Source organism: Struthio camelus, chromosome 9 (genome assembly GCF_040807025.1).
Source record: "Struthio camelus isolate bStrCam1 chromosome 9, bStrCam1.hap1, whole genome shotgun sequence".
In the NCBI taxonomy this organism is placed as follows: domain Eukaryota; kingdom Metazoa; phylum Chordata; class Aves; order Struthioniformes; family Struthionidae; genus Struthio; species Struthio camelus.
In genome coordinates, this window is record NC_090950.1 from 17,315,621 (window position 1) to 17,338,780 (window position 23,160).

The following is a 23,160-nucleotide window of genomic DNA, read 5'->3' on the forward strand; positions in this document are numbered from 1 at the left end:
ATTTAATAAATTTCCTCTGAACTGGTAGGAAAATACAGACTTAAAGTACTCCAAGGGAAACTTAGATTAGCCATTATAAAGGCCATAGTTAAAGAACAAATCAGATTGCTTTGGGGAAAAAGCATGTGGCTCTGTTGCTGAAGGACTTTAAGAACTAGTTAAATAAATGCTACTTGGATGTTTGCTGGCAAAGGCAACAGTCAAAATAAAAATGTAGAAGCACAAACATAGAGGAACTGGTATGGCTTCTAGTCATGTCATTTACCCTCTAGCGGAAAGTGCCAAGTTGTGTGCTTTGAAAGACTCTAGGGCCCATAGCTGCATGTCAGGCCATTTCAATTACTCTGTTGAAATGGTGGATTATACATCTCTATAAAAATTAAATTGGTCTCATCCCTGAAATTATAACAAGCCTGATGATCCAATGGAAAAATCAAATTTTGATCACCTCTACTTAAGGGACCACTGCAGTGCTTTGTACCACTGCTTCTATGACATCATGTTGCCGTTGCTTGTTCTTTCTAAACGTCCGCTCCCTGCTGTCCAAGGGGTCACAGAGAACGGGCATATACTGCAGCTAGCAGGCTCCTCCACTTGGCTTTGAGCTCACAGTACATCTGCTGCTTAAATATTAGTGAGAACTTGGAGCCCTAGTCCTAGTTTTCTGAAAGCAGTCTTGCTTTCCATCTAAAATGCTTAGGTACCTGCATTCACACCATTTAGGTGTGGGGTTTAGGTGGGTTTTAGGTGTTTAGCAATAGAGCTGAAGCTGCCCCTTCTGCAATGTCTAGCTCCTGATACGCTCTAACATGCCATGCATTTACAATCATTATGTGCCCTAGTTAGGAGCTCAGATGACTTGACGGCCTGAAGTTTACCTTGTGTGCTCAGCTACTTCCCCATTCTGAGTTGCTTCTTTCCGTTAAATCCGTTTATAGTTCAGTCTACCAGCCAAAGCATGTGCTTCTCCCAAGATCCACGGACTATTACATTATAGACTGAGAATGAAAGATTTCTCAGGTTTCACTGTGATTTCACCATTATTTTCATTTTCTGACAACTAGAAGGATGCTGATGTCTCTGAAGGTACTGGTCACCACTGTGGCTGCTTCTACTTCTTGTGTGCTCAGATTCACTATAGATTTGCCTGTGGCAACCCCATTCAGGGTCCCATTTATTCTGAGGCCACATCTTTCTGAGGGTCTTTCTGTAGCTGCTGGCCGTACCTCAGCGGGACGGGAACGGGAGGGAGCCTTTGGGATGATTTCTGCAGTGCTTCTGGTGGATGAATCTATTTGCTCCTTATCTGCAAACTGGAGGAAAAAAGATTATGTTTTCTAGTAAGTTTGCAAGGGTCAAGAAAAATGCTGTACTGCTCCTGACACTGGGCCGTGGCTGTTATGGTGCGAGTTTGGCCCTAGCTTGGTAACTCCTGAGCACTGTCACCCCACTGCAGTCTCAGATAACTGGTTTCGGCAAGGGCAGTCCATAACTTGGTTGGATGCGCCTCTGCGTTCTGCATGACCTTTGCAATGTCTGGGCTGTGTCACTTTCTGAAACTGTTAATTGATCTAATTGTATGCTTGTTCCGCTGCAACATCCACTGTATGTGTTTAGCTGGCTCAGAGAGAGGCTTAGCCCGTTGTGGCGGTCTCGCCTCGGGGCTGCGCCCCCTCTGTACCTCTGCTAAAGCTGAGGCTGCAGCGACGGTTGAGCAAGTCTTCGACAGGCTTTGCATCACAGCTTTTGCACCGTAGCATAACGTGCATCTCTGTGGAGGAAGGCTGATCTCTGGCATATCTTCCCACCCCGAGCTGGGTGATGGCTAATCCCCAGGAAAAAGCAAATGCAGGACTGAGAAGAGGCAGAGGTTAGTAGGATTCCTTGGGGATGGAGGGTAGCTCTCCGTATGTGGGCTCATGTTCTGTGTATGAATGCAATGTCACACAAACATTCCTGTCTCTTTAATATCCCCTTCAAAAATTATGCTCCAGGATATCTTGCTCTTTCTTTGTTCATCAGGTCAGTAACTTTCTGCCAATGTGGGTGGATCTAGCAGCGCATTTCTTGTGGACTAAAGCACAGAGTTCTTGGGAAATGGTCTCAGGAGCCATTATTTCCATAAATCCGGTCTCCGGGGACAGGGGAAGGGGAAAGCGGAAGACTTGTGAGGCTAGTTGTTATGAAAAGGGGGAAAAAAACCATTGCTGTCTCTGCTAACGCTCTGTGGTTGAGCCCTAAAAGTACTGCTTTTTAAAAGAGTATAGAGGTCAGTGATATTACGGTATTACTGATATGCTACCTCAGCTTTTAAGTCAGTTCATGAAAATCCTCACCAAAAAACTCCTGACTGGACAGAGGACATTCCTAGCTGAGGTGAGAGGAGTTGACATGTGAAGAGTAAAAGACTGGGAAACTGTGTGCTGGCGATGGGAGCTGCAACGCTAAAGCGCGTCTAGTCGAGGGCCGTACGGCAGAGAGGCCAGCCGTGTCCGGCTGATGGCGCCGTGCAGCTCTGCGGATGCGGCTGCGGGTGGAAAGCGGGCATCGCAAAGCCAGGGTGCGCAGGTTGGCCGCTCTCTGCAAACGTGGCTTGGGCGCATGTATTGCCTTTAAAGACAGAAAAGGTGGCCTGATGCTTTGGGAGGTGCAAAGGTGATATCGGCAGCCAGCCTAAGACCTTGAGGGGTTTTCTGGGTCGCACTGCCTCTGGGGCAGGACCTTCAAGGGAGGAGTATTTAATTGCCCTCTGCCTGATGTTTTTCTTTGCTTCTTTCTCAGCAGAGGGGAACGTTTGGCACTGGTGCTTCTGGAAGTAAAGGCTTGGAGACCCATTTTCTGGCCTGGATCAAAATCATTTGTATTTTTTAAAACTTCTGACAAAGGAAACTTCGGCATTTTTAAAGATGACATGAAATGAAACACAATTTAAATGGCACTGTTTTGAAATGAAAATGTTCTGTTCAGACAGAACATCAGCCAAAGATGGATAAGGCCAAAATAATATGCTTTCAAACTTCTTTCTTCTCAGTTTGATTTAAAAAGTGAAAAGCTGCTGAAATTGATACGTTCCTAGAGTAGTTTCTGGTTCTGAAAAACCAACTTCACCTGCCTGAAATGCACTGCCCAGCTCCACCTAGACTCCTAACAGCCCTTTGTCTTGCAGTAGGAGTTTTGTGAGGCGCATAAATCACTTATGAACATTTTACCCAGGACCAGACTTATCCTTTTTAGTGTCTTGGATACTGATCGAACAAACCATATTAAATCCTGTGCATTGTGATTTTTTTCCTGATTAATTTCCTATTTATGGTATCAATCATTTCTCTGCATTTAATTAAGGGAAATGACGGCTATTAGACTTCCTAAAGCTGATCCTTTAAATGAGTATATCAGACGAGATCTCTATTACTCACATCAGACTCCATCACAGTAGCTGTATAGAGAGCAAAAAGACAGAAGCATAAATCCGGAGAGTATCCACAGGGACTTAACAAACAGAAAAGTAATATTTCAAGCTTATGTCTTGGGGAATGAAGAAATAATAGTGATATAATCGACGGAGTGTTTGCGTGTCTTTCCAGTTTAAAACCCTTTTGCCTCAGCGGCACTAATGCTCCGAAACAAGGATGCTGATTATATGACCAATTGTTTAGCATGTGTTCCTAAACTGGTTTATAATTACCAAATTAATCTCTCTGAGGTATTAAAAGCCTATTTGCACAATCTTTGTAAAACTAAAAGGGAAGCAAGCACTTTACCTGTGCTGATACAGAGCCCTGCAAATAGCAACTATTTGTTCTTGTAGCTGTTGTGGCTCTGGGAACAAGTAAATATAAACAGCAGGAAACACAAATACAGAGGCAGTGCAATTGGAGGCTGTCAGGAAGCAGTATGGTGGCTTCAGGAGCTGAATTCTGCTTGAAATAAGCTTTGTCTCAGTATGCGTAAGAGGCTTTGGCACTGTATCAGACCTCTGGGGAAGCCACTCAGCAGGGTGGGGATTACTATAGTTTGTGCTTCCCAATTCACAGCAAACTTGCTTCCCTGTCATACCCGTGCGTTAACTCTCTCTGTCCCACCTCGTCGCGTCTGGCGAGGATTTGTTTGCTTTCGAGCAAAAAGACTGACATCTGCCTGTTCAGGACCGGGAAGGAAAATCCTTCGCGTACGTGGCTGAGCGAATGCAGAACGCTTCCAGTCTACGGCTAGCGAGAAAGGCACAAAGAGGACTAATTTTGCCAGGCTGGATAATTCTCCTCTGCCAGTGATGTGCTGTAGTTGCTTTGACAATACCATCTAAAATGCAAATGAATTATGCGTGAATATAATAGCTGGTAGTGTTGTGTAAACCCGCTGGTAATATAAACTTCTTCCTAATGAATTTTTTTGCTGTCTGAACACATGGACTCCGCTCTCTCTTTTGAGGTTTCTCAAGGGTTAATGTCTCTTAGCTGTGGGAATATTTTGCGTTAGGAGAAACTCCATGGTTATTCCTAACACATGACTATCAAAGAGTCAGATTAGCGGGGGGGAGGGGAAAGGATACTGAGTTCGCACTTCCTGTCTGTTAATAAAGCTGAGATTCCAGAAGTATTTAATATCATTGTGGTTTACATAGGAAATTGTCTGAACACTCTTAGTAAGTAACTGAATATATGGCTGCTATATTGAATACCATTTGTCCAAGATCATTTTTCTTTCAGTTATGCTAGATATCTGGAAAATGTTGTAAAAGCAGGATCTCGTTTCGGTGCACTGCTAAATGAGCAACTATAAAATACCGTTTCTAAAATTTAAATATCTAAAATGTATTGAGAAATGTGAGGTGCACCAGTACTAAAGAAACAACAGCAATTGTTTTATATGCACTGCTAAGGCAATAAAATGTGGGTTCCTTATGTAGGTCCAAATGTAGCAGCTGGATTTGGCTTTATGAACCATGAAAAATAGTTCCCATCTGGAAGCTGATGTTGAATAAAGATGCAACAGTAAGGCTGCATCTTACATGTAACATTTATACATTTCCAATTCAGTACAGCACTAGTATTGGAAAGGAAAGAGAGGGAGGGTGGGGGAGATGGGAATATACAAATCAGAAGCCTCTGGCCAACATTTTTATGTGTATTCTCTAATTTAGGAGTCTCAGATTTTGGCTGCTTAGTTGTTGGTAGGGTAACCTTACCAATATTCAATAGTGTGCAAGTAAGAGAAGGTTTCTGAATGTTTCCTACCGCATTTGGTACTTCAGAGAACTATAGTCTTCACATCTCCATCAAATATGTAACAAAGTGATTAGACCACTATTTTGTGACATGAAAACCCAAAAGCATCCCTACAACACCCCTTCTGCTGTGAATTGGCCTTTAGAAGTGCGTTCTCAGACTCTGCAAATCAGGAAGTCCTCTTCAAAGTGGCTGCAAGCTGGCCTTCAGGTCCGCACCTGCACCTTTTCATGGTCAATGTTTGCAACATGCAAATCCCACATTTTCATATCTAAATCCATTCATAAGGTACCCAGAAGATCCTACTTCCTCTCATGCAAAAATATTGGAGTCCAGTTTAGAGGGCTTTTTTGAGAAATCTGACCCTAGACCCCAGTCCATTAGTACATAAAGGATTTTGTTAAATTCATGATGCCTCAAGGATTTTTAAAGTTCAAATTCTCTACAAGCATAGTCCATGCTAAAAGCATACACTGTAAATAAGGTTGTAAATTCTTATTAATAACATAAGGCTACAAAAAGCCAATAAAGGAATGAAGTTTGAACATTTTATGGGCTCTTTTTTCTTCCTTGAGCAAGAATTATTTCTAATGCAAGACGAAGTGTTAGAAGATGTGATGATCCCCTTTGGCTTTTGCCTAGAAGCTGTTATGAGGTTTCTTTAACTGTGAGACTTTCATGGTGGCCCCAGTGCTGCAGTACATCTGGCTGAAGAGATTTCCTGTATTTTCCTAAAAGGGTGCTGTTATTGTTCCTGTTGCCCTGGCTTTTTCTAAGAGCCTTTAAATGAACCTAGGTCCCTCACCAATGTTGCAATGCAGAAATTTTAAAGTTAAGGTGAAACATAAAATCAAAGTTGGATGTTGCAGGTATTCGTAGTCATGGGTACCACAGGAATCTTTAAGAGCCCATAATCCACTTTTACCCTGTATTTAAAATAATGATGCACCCTGATGCTTGCAAACCCTATTCCTTTAACATAGGAAATAAGAACCACATATGTTTAATATATGAACATGTGCAACACTCACTTGGTACATGTGGCCAACTGATGTGATCATAGGCCTTCCTCAAGTTGGCTCTTCAAATCAGAAAGCATCAGTATCACCCTTTCACCTTTTGATATACTGAGATCCCAGAGCTAGGCGGCACTCACCCATTTATTCAGACCATGCCTTTGCTGAGTACGGCTCTGGAGATGAAGATGGGAAAACTTGGCTCAGCGAGGTGGGTGCATGTGGTTGTGCGTGCGTGTGCTCGAGGGAGGGTATCATCCCGTTGTGAGAAATTGTGACACAGCCTAAGAATCTGCCACAGCCTTTTTTGGAGAAGTTTCCACAGTTCAGCTGAACACATTTGACTTTAGCAGTCTAATTTCCATGGATGGCTCTCAGAGTTTCTGACAGATATTCTTCAGGCCAGAATCCAGCTGGCTAGTCTGAATTTACTAGTGAACAGCAGTCAAAGTATTCTTTCTTGCTCCTCAGAAAATGAGGAAAATGCACTACGTTTTGCTGTTCCTTAGTTAAAAGCTTCCTTAATGGTAAGGTCTGATAATAGCATCATGAACAAGTTTCAAAGGTGATTCACACCTCTAGCTTTAATGCCTCAAAAATGGCAGCGTCCTCAAAAGTGAGGAGTATAGAAATTCAAGATATTAAAGGGAAGCATCAGCGACCGCTGCCCAAGCACAGAGCTGGCACAGGGCTCCCTGGCAGCGGAGGCTGAGCTCATCTTTGCAGCACGTTGGGCTCTGCGGTGAGCAACAGGAAGGCCAGGAGGAGTCGGGAGGTTTGAGGAGGGGGTGACAAGGAGGGCGAGCGAGAGGCTCTACCCCAGCTAAGACAGCTACTGTCCTCCCGTCCCTTCCTGGGGCCTGACCAGCATCCTCCCTCCCTCCACACGGCAGCCCCTGTGCACCCTCCTGTGCACCATGAGCTGGGAAGAGGAGGGCAGTCAGATTTTTGGGGGAGAGACTTTTCTGCTCTCACTGCCTGTGAAAGCAGTGGGAGGAGGGACACAAGCTCACAACTCCCCTTTGCGTGACAGTGGGACCAAGCAAAGGGTTGCCTTGGTACGAACTGTCCTGGCTCCAGGAGCTAGTTGCTTCCTCCCCTGGCCCAGGCAAGGCAGATGATCAGTTACCTGCTTTGCCAATACCTTGAGCCTGATCTGGACTCCGTTCGAAGACCATAAGCAGTCACTGACTCCCCTTTCCATCCTTCATGAAAAAAAAGTCCCTGGAGTGAGACTATAACACTGGCTACAGCATAGGGAGAGGTAACTGCCTCTCTCCACTATTGCATGTATAGTTCAAGTTTAATTTAATTATAATATTAAATATGTAGGCTTTCTAGTCCCAGGTATCTTTTTATTCTCAAACCTGCAAGGGAGAGAACAGGGTTTTTTTGTTCAGTGGATATTTCTATTCCCAGCTGTAAAATCTACAGTCTTTTTCATCATTTAATTCCCGTGCAAGCAAATTTAGGGAGTGGGCAAGTGTTGGCAGTCGGTGTTTGGAAGCTGTTTCCACTGCTGAGCAGTTTCAGCAGCTAGGTCTCATAGACACTGGCAGTCCCTTCCAGGGCTGTTAAATCTAGGCCAGGATTTAGGGCAGTCCTGTGCGGCGATATTAGAAAGCATAGGTTGTGTGCAGTTAGGCTGGGAGTTGGAGAGCAAAGAGAGCTACAGTCCTGCCTGTGTCCAGTGGCTTTAATAAAGAATCCCATTTATATTCATTACTGCAACCAAGTCCTGTCTCTAATCTATCGCAAGGGACACTACAGATATGTTATTTCTTTGTAGTCTCAAAATGCTCAGATGGTTTTTAACCTTATTAAAGCTAAAACCCTTAATGTGCTTCTGAAGCAAAACTTTTAGCCATAAGCGTTCCAAAAGTGAAAGATCTACACAGCAGATTTATAGCTATGTAGTGAGTTAAGTAACATTTCTGTCAGCCTATCATTTGCCAAAATTAGAGGAAACTCCCTGCTTCAATTGAACAGGGAGCATTAAGAACATCTATTGTGCTTGTAGGTCCAGCTGTTAGCATGCTAAGAAGCAAGACAGCAAAGAGTTAGTCTACCTAGATGATTTTCTAATAGTGGCTGCATTTCAGGAAACAACAAAGCTTCATTTGAATTAGAGAATTCACCGAAGGACATCGGGGTTTCAAGTGTACAATGTGGGTATAAAATTGGCCATAACTGCTCAGAGGCAATATCTCCTTTTTGTAATAGAGGCAAAAGCCCAAGGCTTTCAAAAGGTTAAGTCACGGTCGCATGTACCACGGTCTCATGCAACTAGGTGGCTGCTTTTAACTGTGCAGGTATCATCTCAGTATTTGCAAATAAAGGAACTGATAACAGTAAGGGTTAATCTGGGTATTTCAGAGATGCTATTGTCCATGGTACAGTATGCATGGCCTTTTACTTCTCATGAAGTTAGGCATACAGGTGCAGAAGGTATAGGTATTGATGAATCCAAAACTAAAAGCGTTTATGTCCTCCAAGACAGATTTTTGCCGGAAAATATTTTAAATAATCATGAGGGCAATAAGAAGACTCAGTGTGACTAAAATAATACCATAGCAGGTTTTTTTCTGGGCTGTCTGAGAACTCAGAGAACTTTTTGGTATTTGTTACAGAAAGAGGAAATACTCTATAAACTGGACTTTGATTTCGGCATTTGGTAAACAGTATGATAATGCAGATGTTTGTTCATTTTTCTTCTACATTTTGAGGCCACATGTTTTCAGTCAAGGTCTGAAGACTTATTTTCTGAGTTAAGTGCATTTTTTAACTTTTATTTTAGATAAGGCCAACTGGAAATTAAGGAAGGTGGGACTGACTAAAGCCATTTCCACACTTACAGTACTTCATTTACATTGTCAGTAAGAGTAAAATTCCATGAGAAATATAGAATTAGAAACTAAACAACAGAGAAAGAAAAATGGGCTTTTGTTATCACAGCAGAAGCAGTGATTTCTGTCTTCATGTTCTAGACAAAGAAAATTCTACAGTGGAGCCTTCTCCCAGCACCTGGATCTAGGGAAGGATATGTATATACTGGCAATTTGGCTGAATACACCAGCTAAAAAATGAACAAATCTACACTGTGAAACCCCGCAGCCAGACACAACAGGAAAGCAAAACTGTCAGTCTCTAGACAGACTGGTACAAAGCATAGCTGAGGGATTTTCCCCAGACAGAGAAAGCAAAAGTTGGGTGAATGTTCTCTCCATTTGCCTGTTTTCGATAATAGTGTTCAAAGTGACCAGGAAACATTTTAAAATAACATGTAAGTGTTCCTCTGCAGCCATTTCCACTTAAGCGCAGATTCCTAAACGGGCACATACCGCTTCGGTCTTGTGGAATGCGTTGCCCAACAACGTAATGTTACATGCGCCAAAGTTTGCACTGGGCTAAGTGGTGTCCTCTATGTACAATGGGCAAGTCCAAGGAGAAAGTCTTTCCTCAAACCATGCTGATTTATAATATGAATCCATTTAAAATACACTATACTTAGAAACATTATACTGAATGGAGTATTTTGAATAGAGTATGAATCAATATTAAAACAGGTTTACAACAGGCATTTGTATAAATATGAAGACTTTATGTAAAATCATTTACAGAAACTTTGCTGTTAAGTCTGTATTTCTTTTAGATCCTTTTATGTATTTTTAAAGCACTAGGTGTTAAAGTATCCACTCTTTAAATTGCATTCTGGCCTATAAGCTTTTAACTTGGAAATAGATCCATCTGCAATGAGGTCTGTATTACTTGAGAGAGAATCTTGTTCTAAATATGTATTGCCTTCAAAGCAATAGATATCATCCTTGAAGTCTGGGTTTGTTGATACCTTGTCAAATACTTTAAAGAAGGAAGTCTCAGGGTGTATTTGCAAACTTGGCACTTGGCTGAAAAATGATTGTGAAGGCACAAAGTAATGGAGTATCAAGTTCTTGGTCTGGTTTCAGGTGATATCCCAAATATGAGAGTGGTAAACCTGCTCTATTAGACTTGAATAGAGATTAATCAGAGAAAAATCCCATGACACTGATTCATGTGTAACTTGCAACAAAATCCGTGGACACGTCCAGCTGCCTTCAAGGTGAATTTGTATTGAACTGACCCCTGGAGGGAGAGGTGGGGCATGTGTCTGTCTCCGTGGTTCATCCCCCGGGACAGCTTTTGGTGCGGTGCAGGCTCCCTGCTGTCAGGGTGCGGGCTCCCGCGAGCGCCGGGAGCGCGAGCTGGCCGCGTGGGGTGCCGGGAGACACCTGAGGGCACTGTCCTGCTGCCAGGCATTCCTGCTGCACTGAACCAAGCTGGAAACAATCCCCACCTTCATTCCTATGTGGAAACTTAGAAAGAAGGGTTGAAACATTTCTGAGGGAATTCTGCCAGATATTCATGTATCTACATTTTCTGCTCACTCAAGGGGAGCAGTGGTAACCAACGTACTAAAAGTCTTCAAATGCTGACAAATACAATTTAGCTTTGAAGGCTGCCAGCAATTCTGTGGTAGTAAATCCCATTTGCAATCAAAGGGTGAGTCATTAGCCTTGACATTTGAGAAATGGAGATTACTATGAATTTATGAAAAAGGTTCCCTAAAATGTTTCCTTAGCAACTGCTGCTGAGGAGCCTGGGGCATCTCTCAGGTCCCTAGGCTCAAAAAGCCAGCAGCGGTGGAGCAGACGGTTTCCCATCCTCTTACTGTACATAGTCCTGAGAACTCACTATCTCTTTCCACTCAAGTCTCACCTAAGCTAAGAAAAACAGTGTTTTCTTCAATTTCAATATTTTTTCTGCTTTGGCTTAATGCAGCTGAAACTATTTTAATGAGCTCAGCTTATCTCACAGTTTAGGATAAACTGGCACAGTTTATGCGCCAGTCCCAAGCACATAAAACTCATGTGACAGTTTGTTGCCACCATAAAGAGCATGGAATTTGATTTAAAAAGAGTTAAAAAAAGTAGAGAAGACTCCTAATTTTCCATTTGTCTTCTATTTCTGAGTTGCCATGAAGTTGTAAGGGTTAAGCATTTCCTTTTATTTTAAAAAGACGGAATAATGGAGACCTTCCACCTTTAACGAAACCACAGATTATTGCTAGATCTGCAATAAAATCACAACCATTGGCAATAGAGTGTACATTATAACGCAACCTGTTATATTAATTTAATAATTTATTAAATTAAATTAAATTAAATTAAAATTGGTTAAGTTAATTCTCAAGAACGTACTTTTCTGCTTGTTAAAGTAAGATCCTTAGCTGGCTGCCACATCTGCAAAAACTGATGAGAGAGCTCAAACTGAGTGCATGGGAAAGCGTGAAGGAGGAGAGAGAACGAAGGCGTGGGGGGGCCTTGGTGTTCCTTGGAAAGGCAAAAGGGATATTGGCTGGAGGCAGCAGATCTTGGCGGTTACACAGGAAGAGGAATTTCGAGTGTAGTATAACAAGTGGTGTGTTTTGTCCCCATTCTAAAATTAAGGATTTATATATAATTCAGGGTATAAAACCAGACATAAACCCCATGAGAAGCTGGACAATTGCAAAGACATATAAACATACCCTCATCTCATGACATCCAACTCAGACTGGAGTGAGAAGGTTTCTTCTAGACCTAGGGACAGGTCTCAGTGAAGAAATGTGCAGCCCCCCCACCTGACACACACTCTACGTTCTCTTTTTGTTCTATTGAATACATTCCTTTATTCAATAAAATTCTACTCTTCTGCCTCAGCAACCAAAGTTCCGTTTGCATGATTTCCTATGCTTGTAACCCCTCAGAGTTTTCATGTATTTGTGATATATATTTTTTTCTAGATTTGCCAAATTCACTTCAAATCTAAATAGGATCATTAAAGCACCTAACAGCTTCTGGGGGAAAGACATTACTACTGGCACAGTCCACAGTAAACCATGGACACAAATCACATACACAAATGCTAAAAATTCTACAAGATTGCAGAATATTTTCAGGAGATTGGTTCAATTTTTTGATATTTTCACCAAAAATGGGAAAAAATATTTTTTTTGCAAATGAAAAGAAGCCTTTCTTTCCTTTCTCCTCTATGAAATGAAACACTCCCCAGCTTCCCACTGCTCACATGCTGTATATCCACTGAGAATGTCCTGTCATTCTGGAAACTCTTATGTATTTTGCAGAGTCAACATTGCTATTCATCTCATGCAACTGCAGCCAATCTTGGCTGCCAGGTGAAACATGATGTTGAAACGGAGAAGCAGCCTCGAAGAAATACAGGCTCTTAAACCATGAATGGCTTTGTGGATCAAAAATGCCATTTTGAATTACACCTGGAAATGAAGTGGAAAGCGGAGGAGTCTCTGGAGCGCTGGTGCAGCACGTGGGGAGGAGGAGCACTGTGGGGCAGGCACTCCCACCCTCGTCCTCCGAGGATTTTGCAGGTCTGCTCTCAGCACATTGGTTATGATTGGGAGCAGCTGCAAGCTCAGTCCAGTGCAGCGCTCCCAATATGTTCCAGATGATGAATATGATGCAGACTTACTGGAAGAAAAAAATATTTCTGGGGAGAAAAACAATTACTTCTCAAAGGAAGACAATGAAGTTGAACCAAAGCTACTTGGGCATAAAATTGAACTGAACTTTTGGGCAATGGCTTTAACTTCTAATAAATCACCCACCTGGAGATCCTTTCGCAGAGTTAGTTTTGATGTATCAGACCCAAAATATTTTCAGAGTTACATAAAGCTGAAAAATTACATATTTCACCCTTGATTTCTCCCCAAAGGGACAAATATTTTCTTCTGCTGTTGCCTCTGAATTTCACCATTAGCAGAATGGTGCCTTTGCCACTTCAAACAACACGTGGGTTGTTTCACAGAAGTTATGCAAACAGGCTTCAAAACATCACTTAATACAGTGGGTTTCATTGGTTGAATCTTCAGAGGGGACTTGAAGGAAATTTGCAAAAACGTGTCAGAAGTTAAGTGGTGAAAATCAGCTTAAATGCCTAATTTTAATTTTGTTTGTGTTCTTTGTTGTTTCATTGTGGGGAGAGGGAAGAAGCTGTCTTTTTCTCCCTGTCCTTTCATTTTGCTGGGGAGAAAATGGATGTTGGTGAAAAGAAGAGAGCTCTGACAGGGACTGGGAAGAGGTTGTTTATTCTGTTTTGTTTTCTTTAGAAAGGGGCAACTCTTCTAAAACTGGTGATGATCCAGTTAAAGGGGAACTTGGGGAGAAGAGAAAAGAAAACTGATAATCAGCCTCTAAATGACAAGTTTCCTCTTGAACAAAAGAGCAACAGGAGGCAGTGCAGGCAGGGGGGCGATGCCTAGAGGTAATGTCGCCCACACAACGGCTGGAGAATGTGTAGCTTTTGCCACTCCACAGTCTAGTGCCCCAGTGCCTTTACTGGCTGGCTCCAAGGGGCAAAACTCCACCAAACGTTGGGCGATGTGCAGATGCCAGCTCTGGAGTCCTCCAAAGAGGAGGAAGCGCCTGAGTGTGAGCACCGCACACAAGAAAATAATAATTGCAGGAGAATCTGTCCTCTGCTCTGAGTGAAAGGTATGAATAACAAAAGCTTCTTTGCCAGAGCCCCTACCAGCAAAGGAGCTAAAGGTGTGTTTTAAAGTGATTTTAATTAAAGATGGAGGCTGCTTAATAGCGTCTACGCTTCTCTTTCATTTGTTTACCTGTCTGTAGGGAAACATTGCCAGTGGCAGACAAATTGGAACGAGATGATTTGAAACTTTTGAGCGCGTTCACTCAGAAGTTTGTTCTGGTTTAAACTAGATTGGTTTTAATTTAAATTCATATAGCTTCTGTGTAGACGAGGCCTACCCTACGTCTTCCCATTTTTCAGCAATGGTGAACTTATAGGATGTGTGCTCCAACTGGACTATCATGCAAATTCCCTTGGCATTTACTCCAGGTCCAGTTCCAGCTGTCGGTGGAGATGGAGGAGCAGAATGGACTGCTCACATGGCCTCCCATGTAATGCAGATTGGAGCTATTGTAAGTCAGATGGACTGGTGGTGTGGGAGCAGTGTGAAGCCAGTTCTTTCACTACATGGTGTGTAAAGCAATGAGGCAGACAAAAGCTGGATTTAAATTAGGGAATATTTCTGCCAATTTTCATTCTCTGAAGCACAGAAATAAAACATTTAATGCATCTGGCAATGTTTATTCTGTGCGCAATGTTCTAGCTGATCATAAAAGAAAAGCTACGTGCGAACATTACCTAGAAACTTCATCATATTCTGAAGAGATGAGAGAGCATGATTCTGCTGCAGTCTACCCCCTGAAAATGTATTTGACTGGGAAAGCAGATGCAGTTTGGTGAGAAAACAAGACAACAAGAAAAAAGGAAAAAGGTTCTTTTTCATTAGGTAGAAGTTACCAGTTACAATCACAATAAATTCTGATATGTCACACAAACTTTATTTTGAAAATTACCAGTGCCATCAACTTTCTGCTGAATGACCGGTGGCTTCCCACTCTTTTTTTTGCCACATATTCAAAGGAAAGCAAGATTTGAAGGGCTGGAAATGCACATGCTGCTTTTGCAGGAACTGCATGTGCACGAAAATAAAAAGAATTCCTTGCCTGTGCACAGTAGATACCTTTGCTGATAACTGGGCAGTAAGTCTCATTACGTACGTGTTGCCCATTTGAAAACTTGGCCCTGCATTCTACTGGTGAAGTACAATTCTCATTTTCTGTGACTTTTCCAACTGTATCTTCCCAGAATTTTGTGCTGGAAACATCTATTACCTTGACAGAAATAGATGATGACGTTAAAAATAACCCAAAGAAATAATACTATGCAATTTTTAATTACAAATGATTGAAACAGCAAGTATCAACTAATGTGAATGAAAACACAGTTGCGCAATCCAAATAAGAGGAATGTCAAGAATAACAACTCTGTAACTAGATCTGGAAAAATAAACAATGCTTTCCTTTTTATATAATAAATGTGGTACGGGTAGTGAAAAATAACATTTAAAAACGCTGTAACATGTTTTTATTTCTACTGGGTCAAAACAGCATTTGCTTCCTGAAATTAAATGGAATCCAATCGAGGTTCTGTCCTTTCACAGACTAGTCTCCTATAAGGTAATGCATTAATGACTACCCTATTGATATTGTAATTTTTCTAGTATACGTAGAAATTCTCATATTGCAAGTTGCTGGGGGCCTTGATATTTCACAAATTGGGGATCATTAAGAATGTTTTCCATGTCAGAGCTATACTAATTGTGACCATGTTGATGGCATCCACCATTCTACTTAAATTGAAAATCGCTGCTTACTAAAGAAGTTGGACTTTGAGCTTAAGTCCTTGGTGACTGATTTGATTAGTCCATTTGAGTGAGAATAGGGCAACACAGGGGCTATGTTAATGGAACTTAAACAATAGGCCATCACTAATCAGAGACCTCAAGGTTGAAGTGAGGTTAATTGTTATGCGGGTGGTATTTGAAAAGAAGTGTTGACTGGTGTAATGCACTATGGGACTGTAGCATTTGAACATGCAGCCCTAAGGCCAGAGGTTTTGTTTAGTTTCCCAATGAAATTTAAAGCTACATTATGTACATCTGTAAACAACAGCCTATATGCTACTGCCTTTTGATACATTACAAGAGCAACTCCTAATTGATAACGGAAATAAGCCCCCAGGCACAGCACTCAGATCCAAATCTAGTACTGGATTTAAATCCTTTCCTAAAGTTGGTGAGATGAGAATTGATTGAGTTTTGATTAAGCCCTTCATGAAATGCACATATACGTTTCAACAGGACGTCTCCCAAAAGTTTAGGAAATTCCAAATGCTGAGTTTCTGTTTAGTCCTGTACTGCATATTTGGTGGAAATAGCTGACAGCTATGATGTCCTTATGCATAAACATTTTGGTATAATTCTGGAGAACTGTCATTGCTATTTCTATACAGTCATGTATTTAGATCTCAATATGACTGCCAATTTTTTGAGGAAATGTAGCTTGTGTTAATGTATCAGTCTTTCTTTCCATTCACAAACTCTGAACCAGCAGGGACAGAGATCTCAAAGCTTCTATATACTTTGTGAACACAGCCTAGCAGAGCATAGAGATTCTTATTGATTCAACTGAGCAGAAGGCTGCAGACTTTGAAGACATTTCTGCCTATCCCTTCCTTTAGCCTATAACTCAGAAACAAATCTTTTTGTAGATGACACCAGAATATACTTAAGCTCCTCACAACTCCATTTTATGTGACTTTTAATTAAATATAGTTTGGGCCTCTGGGCTGAATTCCTCCATTGCACATATGATGCAAAACTTTCTGGAATTAATGTATTAGTTGTGCACTGGAAGACTTCCTGAGGGTGCACCCCTCCTTTTGGTTTGGGTTCAAGTTCCACGTTGATGTTAGAGCATCACTTTTGGCTTAGTTTTCTCCGGAAGGAATCTACTTTGCAACCACGGACTGGTGAATGAAGCTCCACTGGTGTGAAAGCTTTCAAGGAAATGAATGAAAAGTGGAAGGAAACACATACAAACTGGGGGTTTGGGATGAGCAGCTCCAAAACCACTCAGTAACAAATTTGACTACTGTTTCTTCCAAAATGTAGAAAAGAATGACAAAGACAAGGGAACAAGAACTGCTGTAGGTGGCAACAACGGACTTTCTGACCCTTCCTCTCTTTTCTTATCAACCAGACATTTTTTCAAAATCTGTTGCACAAATCTGGTTAGGAATTTTCCATTTCTGCGCATGTACAGCAGCATGGGAGGAGGGGCGGGAAGAACGTGCTGGCACACAAAGAAATCTAGTATAAGCATGGGAAACATAAGGACATTTTAACACAATCACATACGGAATTTACAAGGTCCTAAGTCATGAATAAGTGCCTTATTCACAGGAAGCCAATATTTTGGTGTATTCCCATGGCAGAAACAAAATGATGGGCAAGAAATGGATAGACACATAATACACACTCCAGTTGTCCTTTGCAGCCAGTGCCTTTACCTAAAAGGAATCCTTTCTCTATTTTCATTTCTTCTATCCAAATAATCAGTCCTCCCAAGCATACCCAATGTTAGCAAAGTCTTTCCAATGTGTTCAGATGTATTGCTGGGTGCTGCGGATAGAGCAGCTGGGGGCCTTACGAAAACCAGCAATTCAAAGTATTTTAGCATAGTATCCCACACACCAAATGACTACTTAAATAAAAGTTTAATTGCAGCCCCTAGGGAAGGATGAAGAAAGGGTCAAACTGTTAGACACATCTGCTTTGTTCTTTGTAACAAAGGCCTTCAAGTGTAAATAAATGAACTTTGAAAAATAAAATGAAACTGTGTTTTGATGTTTTGGGTATCTACTATAATGGGAGCAGGGCATACAACAGGGAGAAAAGATCGGGGGAAAAAATGATTTATTATCTATTTTCCCATATCCCAGCAGTGTGCAAACTACCTGCTTAAATTATACACTCAGCAAAGTCAGGGCTCAGGGTTAACCTGGCAGAGATTTTTTGCTTGCCTGTTTATTACTGCAGCTATTCCTGTGATTCACAAAAATTCCCTTGTACGGGGTAGTGCCTGGGCCACACTCCCACCAGGATTCCACCTGTTCAGAGCTGTACAAATACAGAAATGAGTCCCAGCCTTAGGAAGCTGAATGTCCACAAAACACAACAGGAGCCAACAGGTGGTTGCAGATAGAGTGGGCTTCTCACTAAGAATCCAACTTAGCCATGCACGTCAGATTTGTCCCACTGAAGTCAAATGAGTGGAGTCTCAAATTGAAATGTGCTTGAAAACTACAATGGAAATCTCTCACTACATGGAGGAGCTTTCTCCTGGAAAGAGATAGTAGAGCTAAATCTCTTGCCTCCTGAAGAGACTAAATTATTCTCTGGTCCAGCATCAGGAGATGCAGGGGGTAGAGAGAGGGAGAGGAAATGGACATGATAAAGCCGGGTTTGCTGTGTTGGTTCCCACTGATATTAAAATTGTCAGGTACACCTTTGCTCTGAAACCGCCACTGCTTTGCCATTCATGCAGCCTCAGGATGAGTCTACCTTCCTTCTCCCCTCTGTGCTTGCTCTCCACTCCAGGATGCTGGAGAATTGAGCTCAGAGGAACTTCTCATGTGCATAAACATTTGCTGCGTTGGTATCTCTCAGCCAACACTTTGAGGTGGTGAAGACCGTTTAAGTCCTGCTAGCTTTCACAGGGACTCAGACTGCCCAGTGGCTTCCAGGAGCAAATTAATTTTGCTCCTTTGCTATGTTAATTAGTAGCTGTGGTGTATCACGCGAAATAGCATTAACGTTGGAGTTGCCTCCACACCTTCTCTGCCCACAGGTCATTAAGTTGATTTACAAGTCATGCGGGGATTCAGGAGGACTGAGATGAACTTGGTTATCCAATAAAGTGCCACTAATTGAACAGCTATGGAGATGCCAGTTACATCTGTTTGGAAAGTATTCTAAATTCCAGTCCCACTATTTATGCAATTCCACTCCTTTGGCTCTAAGATGCATAAAAACAAGTGTTATCCATGGCAACTAATGGAATAAATAGACTTGCTTTCCCTGGAATTCAGAACTTTCTCACTCTATAACATAAAACAGCCTGAATACCATAGCCTGTATTCAGAAACTCCCATGTAAATAAGACCTTTCTGTGGCTGCCTTTTATAGGTATCCCTTATTTTAAAAGTAAAATTTAGGTTCTAAACTTCTGCCTCTCCACACTTTTGCTAGAGTACCAGTGCAGGTGGAGTTTACTCCACTGGCAAAGAACAGACTACAACACATCTGCCATTGCTGTCCATCATGGCTGTTTTCATTGCAGCCCACGTCATTTCAGTTAATCTCACTCATTTTCAAAGCTGTGGATATCCATGTCTTTGCCAGTAAAGGCCCTTGGAGCTATTGGTTCTCCATCTAGATCCATTTCATTACATCGTGTACTCCAACCTCAGCGAAAACTCCCAAGGGATTCAGTGGGAGATCTGATAGCGCTTAAAAACTACATGGCTTGGCCCACGTGCTTTGGCTGGGAAGTATGACAGGAGAGGCATTGCGTTTAACATCATTATAAGAAAGAGGAGTGCTGTAGTGTATATGACTCATGTCAAAAGCAGTGGTCCCCTTTTACGTTCTTTTCTTCTGCAAAAAGCTTTGAAATAGACTATCTAAATGTTACAGGCATCAAAAGTTTATTTAACTATTTGGTTTAATTTTGGTGGAATCAAAACTTTAAGTAGAGTTATACTTTTTTTAAATAAAAGCAACTTATGAGAAAACCTTCTGATTCACAGTAGAGCCCTCAATTTCCTCATCACACCATTCACCAGAGCTTTGGTTCGTTGTCCAATGCCAATAAAAGCTTTCAAATATTTTAACTAATTAAATATAAAAATTATTCTCTCTGATCCCAATGTACTTTGTAAGGCTGATTTCAGCTAAATGATCATATTTTTATAACACAATCAGTGCAAGCCCAGTAATGAACCAATTTTTAGCTGCTGAACTGTGTTTGTTGTTACTTTCTTCTGCCTAATCTGCCTGTGTTTCCAGGTAGTACAAAAAAACCCCCACATTACACTAAGCAAACCAAGTTTTAAAAAAAAGCCCAAACTACAGAGCGTACTCTATCCGAATCAGATGATTTAGGGTTTTCAAAACAGCCTTCAAAGATATGCTTTATATCCCAAAACTGCAATCTGTAATTTAAACAAACCTTTCCCTGAGGTGAAGTAAACTCACACCGGACAGCAGACATTGCTAAACATGCCAGCTTGCCTGCTATATGGCCAAAGTGTTTATTCAACAGAAGCTTGGACGACAGCCACCACATCAATGTCACAGCCTCTCAGCACATGCGAAGAAAATACATGTGATACATAGCAAATTAGGTGTCCTGCTCGAGAAGGAGTGGAATGGGATTGATTTGCCACTTTTAGCAATGCTCTTTTACTGTCAGCCTGGCTTTGAGAAAAGCATTAAAGATTCTTGTCACAGATGTTTCTTTCATAAACTGTTGTGGGAGAATGACATTCTGCAAAAATGGTTTACTACTCTGCTTTCTTCTCCTGGGAAAACAAAGTGCGCTAGTCAGCCTAGCCAAATGGGCTCAAGGAACGCTCTTCAGTTATACCACAATAGCATTAAGGATCATGACATTTACAGAGCTGATCTTAGAAGCTCTCTTGGCAAATGTACAGTGTAGAGGTATTTATCCAAAGTGTGTGCCATTGATTTTTTTTGTCTTGCATTAGTTCAGTGGGGTAAAACTGGCCAGTTGGGTGTTCAAAACAGAGAAGATGAAAAGGACTGAGCTTACACACCATGTATTAAGTGAATGGTTCACACTGCATTTGAGTGATTAATCACCTTCAAACAAAAAAAAAAGAGAAAAGGAAAAAAAGGGAAATCTACTACAGTAGTTAACGTTGGAAACCTCATTTTATTTTACTCTAAATTAGTGGATTGCAAAGTATGTAAATGTAGCCATGAGATGAAATCACTTTTTGGATCGCAGAATAGGTCTTTGATCAAGGAAGCATATTTTTAATTGCTTACATCGAGCTGAGAGAGATGGGAGAAGGTAAAGACAATAAATCTATTATTTTTAGGTCATAAACTTTATTTGAAAACATTTTGAAAATGCAAATTTTCTTACCAAAAGTCAAAAGGTTTTGTATGAGTATTTGCTCTGCCATAAAAAAAGAGTTACTATAGCAACAGCAACATCATATAGAATCTATGACTTGCAAAGCACATTCTGGAGAGAACAAGTTATCCACATGTCACATTAATTTTCATACTTTATATAAAGTTTAATGAGAGAAAAAAATGCTATAGTGTCCAAGATTTTCTCATTTTGCACTGTTTATTTTAAAGCTTTTTCTTTTTCCTACATAGTCTTACATTTGCACAACAGTTTAAGACTAAAATAAGGTTTTGGTGTTTCAAATGCAGGTGGTTGTCCTCTGTGCAACCACTGTGAGTTCCTAAACTGATTCCTGCCAGAGTGAAACACCACTGTGGTGCCATGAAAGAAATTCTTGCTTTACTATGATTATAAGTAACATAAGCACTTTGGAGAAAGGACCGTCTTTTTATCTGTTTAAACAGCTCCTAGCACAAACCTTGGCGCATGATAAGGTCCTAGGCTGCCCAGAAACAATGCTAATGATTAGGTATCTGTTGTTGGAGCGTGTGTGCAGAGAGAGAGCAAGCATAGATTTGCAACTCATCTGCTTCTCTTAGGACAGTGCTTAAATCAGATTGTCATCTGTGTCAAAGTGTGTGAGACTTGTTATATAAATAAATGTTTCCTGAAATACTAGTGTTTCTGACTGTAGAGATCAGATTTTGCTTTGAGCAACAGCAGAGCAAATCCTTAGTAATCCCTGCCCTAGCAGCAGGTATGCAGGTGAGCAGCTGGAGCTGGGGCAGCGATGAGTGTGGTGCAGCAGTTGCGTTGATGAGTGCATGAGAGTAGTTTTTGCCTGCAGACTGTCTACAGCGCATCAGTTCAAGACACTCTGGTGAAACGAAGGTTATGCAAGGTTTACAAAAATGAAAAAGTAATAGAAGTCACTCTTTTGTCTGCTCTACCTGGTGGAAAATCAGCAAGGAGAGTCACTATATTCTGGTTCCAGCACTGTACAGTAGACCATGATCAGGTTCCTCAAATAGTACATTTCTTTCTACAAGCTGATGTCATATGTTTTGTTTTTCAAGGTGCTGCCTAGTGTCCTGTATTTTAATAATAGAAAGATTTTATTTAATTTAAGCTGTAACCATGTGGTCCTGTCATTATGAACACAATTATTCTGAAAATATATACTTTAGTTTCTAAGCTGGCTTGATTCCCAGATTGCAATGTGGTAAGACTTTTGATTTGAGATATTAATCAAATGATAAGCATTTCATGCAAGATTAGCTTCTATAGAGGGTCCATGTAATCTATATCTTTCTTTTCTACACCATTAATGTGCTCAGGGCTGCTTTATTTTTTTCTCCATCTGAATGCCAACAAGTCTGACTAAATATAGGCAAGAAATTAGTGTTGCTTCTTCAGTAGTATCTCAGCGCAGAAGGGACTTTCCAGAGGAGACAGTGTCATCACTTTTAGACAGACTGTTCCCCAAAACCAGCATTTCTGGAATTCTGTGGCAACTCAAGACCGACGTTCTGACTGAGGGGATGATAATTCCCTGGCTGTAGTCCACAAAATATACCCTTGGCCAAAGAATTCCCCAGTTCCACAGGCTCAAAATCACTCTATAACCACTCATGAAATAGTTTTAGTGCATATTGACATTGCTCCTAGCGAGGAACAGCAAACAACAGCTTGCATCCTGTCTGTGTCTGCACTGGTGGAAAAAGAGCAAAACGAGCATGTTCATTACTCATGAAATACACACTCATGAGACAGCGACTGACAGTATCTGACAAGCCGCAATCACAAGTACCCCACAGCTTATCGATCGGGTCCTGTGTGACTTTGTCATGTGAGGACAGACAGTATCTGTTGAACTGGATGCACCTGGCATTGCATGTGGCAATGGGCTACCTCTGAAAGAAAAGAAAAGAAAGAAAAGAAAAAGAAAAAAGAAAAAGAGAAGAAAAGAAAAGAGAAGAAAAGAAAGGAGAAGAGAAGAGAAGAGAAGAGAAGAGAAGAGAAAACAAAGAACAGAGGCTTAGTTACTAAGCAGGCCGATCTGGTGACATGGGAGTTGTTAAGCTGGATTTCTCCATTAATGTCAGGAGTAACATCAAGCTCTAAAAACTGAACAAATGAAATGCTAACCCACTGCTGCTGGCAAAACTGGAAGGAATTGGAATGTTTAGAAGGTTTTTTTTTCCTGCCACGTTTCATGATTTTTTATATAGCCTTCCCTTAGCTATCCATTGCCATTTCCTCAAAAAA